The sequence below is a fragment of the Palaemon carinicauda genome, chromosome 3, assembly GCF_036898095.1.
Source record: "Palaemon carinicauda isolate YSFRI2023 chromosome 3, ASM3689809v2, whole genome shotgun sequence".
Classification (NCBI taxonomy): Eukaryota; Metazoa; Arthropoda; class Malacostraca; order Decapoda; family Palaemonidae; genus Palaemon; species Palaemon carinicauda.
Window position 1 is genome coordinate 100,198,939 of NC_090727.1, and position 5,002 is coordinate 100,203,940.

General features: G+C 37.7%; 1 pseudogene; it reads right to left on the reverse strand.

Annotated features, from left to right (window-relative positions):
• Positions 1-801: 801 nt before the first annotated feature.
• On the reverse strand, positions 802-4,684 carry LOC137633005 (uncharacterized; annotated as a pseudogene).
• Between the last annotated feature and the right edge of the window lie 318 nt (positions 4,685-5,002).

Sequence of the window (5,002 nt, forward strand, 5' to 3'; positions counted from 1 at the left end):
CTAGATGTACGATGTTTTGCAAGACGCCAAAATAGCATAATTTTAAACGCTAGTTAAATATATATATATATATATATATATATATATATATATATATATATATATATATATATATATTTATATATTTATATATATATATATATATATATATATATATATATATATATATATATATATATATATATATAGCAATCCAAAGGAAGAAGCAATTCACAGCAACATTTCTTCTTTCATTTTATTGTATATGTAGACAAAACCTTCAACCCTACAAGCACAAACAAATGCTCAATCAGACATTACCAATAACCAACATATTCGAAACACAATTAACAAACAAATAACATTAGTTACATTACAGTAACAAACAAATAAAGGACAAATAACAACATACCAGTTATGTTACAGAGTATGCTCAGCGTATATGTAAGCCTACGTTGTACAGTAGCTATAGAATGAGCCTACTCAAAGTCCGGCAAATTTCAGGTCTGTCATCTAATTTACATTTCTAAAGATAGTAGGCTATATATTAAACAGTGAATGGGTAGTTCCTCCGGTTAACAGGTCCGTGAAGGCAGTTCCGTTCATGCAGATCTATTTGGCCGTTCGTCCTCATTTGCTGTCTCGTTAATGGTTGTTATTGGTAACTAGTGCTGTGAAAGATAAAAGACACCTGGCGGAGAACATACAGTGCTACACACAACCCCCCTACAGTTTTACGATGCCCTCATCGTACACACACTACACACTTCCATCCTCTCACACTACGCTACCATTACCTGTTTCAGACAAAAAAAGACAAATTTACAACTCTGATCGCTGCCTGTTTCGTATCCTCTCTGATCTTCTCAGTACTGGTGCGTTAATTGTTACTCCCTGTTCTTGTTCAACCTCTTTATCAACACTTTCTTTAGGTTCACTATTACCATGGTTGCTAAAATCAAACCCGAACCTGGTTAAAACTTCTTCCATATCAGGCATTTCTAAGCTACTGTCATCCATATCAGCGGTTTCGAAATTATCATTATTTTCCGTATCTAAGTCATCAATATTTTCTCCCCCCTCATTCCTTTCGATCCCAGCGAACGGTTTAATATTCCTCCGATGGATAATCTTAGCATCACTTCCTTCAGGCCTAATTCTATACAAACCACAGTCCCTGTTAAGTACTTCTTCAGTTACCCACTTTCTTTTACCGAATTTGTCTCCTAGTTTCGCTCTTCCAATTATTTTATTTTCTCGTAATAAAACCTTTTGTCCTACCTCCAAATCACTTTCTCTAGACTTTGCTAACATAGGCTTTGCTTTTGATACCCAGTTCTTTTGTGTGTTCCTTCTAACCAAATCCCAAACTTCTTTTTGCATTTTGCATTGCTGACGTAACCAGTCTCCGTCTTGAAATTTGTAAATGTCTTCCAGATCGAAATACAAGGTTCCCTCCCGAACAACAAGAAATACGGAGAAAACTCTGTCACAGAGTGAGGTGTTATATTATACGCAAATACTAAACTCTGCAAATACAAAGGCCATTTGTTCCTCTTCTCCTCCTCCAAACTTCTAAGTAGACCGTACAGAGTTCTATTCATTCTTTCCACTTGACCATTTCCTTCAGGGTGATATGGAGAAGTGCGTGATTTCTTTACATTGAACCTTTTACAGATTTCCTTAATTAGAGCGCTTTCGAAATTTCTCCCCTGGTCAGTATGAAGCTGTTGAGGAATTCCATATTTATAAAAGAGCTCTTCGACTAATATTTTAGCCACTGTTGTCGCTTTCTGATCCTTCGTTGGATATGCCCATACGTATTTGCTAAACAAGTCACTTAAAACTAAAATATGCTCCTTTCCAGAGGTTGATCTTTCCACGGAACAAAAATCTATCGCCACAATTTCCATGGGTTGAGAAGTTTCCACATGAACAGGAATGGTATTTCTATATGGAATTTCATCTTTTGCCCTTAAACAAGTATCACAATTTCTAATGAAATCCGTTACAAATCCCCTCATGTTGGGCCAATAAACCCTAGAGTTCAGTAATTAATAAGTTCTATCAATACCCTGATGCCCTAGTTTATCATGAGTCTCGACTAAACACTTACTTCTTAAAAGAACAGGAACGGCTAATCTATAAATTATGTTATCTAATTGATCCACATGAGTCTTATAAAGAATATCATTTCTTATCACAAGACTTTCTTTATCCCTTCTCCACGTAACTAATTCAGGTTTAAAATTAATGTTTTCTAACTCAATATTTTCTCCTTCTAGCCATTTCCTTACAATCTTTAAAACTGGACAAGCTTTCTGTTTATTAACAACGTCCTCCCACTCTAAAATCTGATGTCTACTTATGGCACAAACAAAATTTGTGTCCTCATGAGGAGCTACCCATACTTCTTCGTCTTCATTCATCACCATCTCTCTAGGCTTGCGTGAGAGAATGTCGGCTTTAACATTTTGTTTTCCTGGTCTGAATTTAAGTTCAATGTCAATTACCGACAAATCTGCCACCCATTTTTGTTCTGTGTGATCAAGTTTTGTTGTGCTGAGATTGCTCAAAGGGGCATTGTCAGCATACACTATGCACTTTGTGCCAATAAGATAATTTTTAAATTTTTCAGTAACAGCCCACTTCAAAGCACACAATTCTAGTTTCCTCGAACTATAGTTCTTCATGTTTCTTTCGTGTGGTTTCAGTGACCTACTTGCGTAAGCTACAGGATGCAGCTTATCCTCCTTATATTGGGACAAAACAGCACCAAGCCCATCGTAACTAGCGTCTATTTCTAACGTACACAATTTCCCAAACTCTATCCCTTTCAGTATTGGGGCAGCTATCAATTTTTTCTATCAATGTCTGGAAGGCCATTTCCGCATCTTCTGTCCATCTATCCTTAATACTTTGACTGGATTTCTTCTTTTCTCCTTTCAATAACTCATTGAGTGGCTTGGCAATTATGGCAAAATTTTTGATAAATCTCCTATAAAATGTTGCAAATCCCAGGAAAGCTCGCACTTCCTTTATAGTTTCTGGCCTCTTCCAGTTCTTCACTGCTTCAATCTTACTTAGATCAGGTCCTATTCCTTGATTACTAATGCTAAATCCTAGGTAACTTACACATGTCTGCAACAAATGACATTTCTTTGGCTTTAATTTCATCCCATAAGACTTTATGCGCTCTAGCAATGCCTCCAATCTTAATAAGTGGTCGTCAATGGTCTTCGAAAATAATATCATATCATCCAAATAAATGACTAGAAATTCAAAAAAACATATCCCCCAAAATATTCTCCATGCATCGTTGAAAGGTTGCTGGGCTGTTTGTCAGACCCATTGGACACCTGCGATACTGAAAGTGTCCCCATGGTACAGAAAATGCAGTTTTCTCTCTATCTTCTTTCCTTAACAAAACTTGATGATAGCCCTGCGCAAGGTCAAAAGTCGAAAAGTATTTGGCCCCTTCCAATGAATCCAGACACTCCGCTACTCTAGGAAGAGGAAATGCATTCTTAAAAGTTTTTTCAATCAATTTCCTATTATCAATGCACAACCTTAGGCCTCCCCCCTTCTTCCTCACAAGGACTATAGGGGCTGCATAAGGACTTGCACTTTCTTCAATTACACCCCGTTTCTTTAAGTCATCAAGCAACTGTTTGGCCTCAGGGATTAACGTGGGTGCTATTCTTCTATACGGCAATTTGATAGGTTTCCCACAGGACAATCTAATGGAATGTTCCCATCCCTTTATCAAACCTAGGTCCGAATCATTTAGCTCAAAACAGTCCTTATATTAGTAGAGTATCTTATCAAGTCTTAACAAATCCGATTTACTTAAGTTACTTTCATCAACATTGACTCCCAACTTCCGTCTGTGGTTTTGAAGTTCTGTCTCTGATAGTTTTTCAGTATTCTCATTATCATCATCCTCCATAAACTCCCTGATGCCAAGTTGCACCGTGGCCAATATACTGCCTGCTTCAATGCTAACATTATCTTTAGACCAATTAGCCACACAGACATATCCAACACCCCATTCACATATAGAAAAACTGGGCAAGACCTGAACACCCGGAGGCAACATATTTTTACTCTCGTCTGCTATTTTCTCTAAAACTACATATTCCTTTGGCACTTCCTTTAGGCTATTAATGTATACCTTAATTAGTTTCCTGCTACCTGACGGAACATTTCTATTCTGTTGTCTTAAGCAACTAGCATATCCTAAATCCTCCCTTTGCCAAACCTGCATAGTTTGACCAACTAGTCTCATACAGCAATCCAAAACTGGACCATATTCAGCTTTTAATCCCTCTTTCTCTGATGCCATTACGTTAACGTTTTTGGTGACTCCCTATTTTTCGAACAGCAAAGACAAAACATTCATGCCCACAAGGCACTCTTGGTCAGTGTTCTTGCCAAGACCATTCCTTCCTTTCTCAGCTCTCTTGACATAGAAAACACAGCTGTTCTGTTCCATTCCACTTACTTCCACATCAACAACGACATGACCTATTATATTAATTTCATTACCACTCAGGTCACATATGTAGTCACTAGTATTATACAATGTCACCCCTTTTGGTTTTAGATTCCCCAAATACCAATTTTCCGACAACAAACTACAGTTTGCCCCAGAATCCATAAGTCCCACAGCTTTCTTTCCCTCTATGCTGAGTGTCAGTTTCATAGTGTCTCCTCTCTTAATTAAACATTCACTTGGCCGGACGTTCAAGTTAACGCCCGGCCTCACAAGTTTTCCTGGGCATTATCCCCGGCTCGCAATGACATCTCCCTCACAACTTTGTCTCCTCTTGCATTATTTAACCCTCTGTTCTTACTAGAGTATAGATTACACTTATAAAATAGATGACCATCTTCCCCACAAGACCAACAAGTACCTGTAAACTGATTTTCCAAAACATGTTTATTTTGCGTTCTGTTTTTCCCTAGCCTTCCCTTATACTGGTGTCCTTCCCCCTGATCCTGCACTATATTGTCTCTAGAA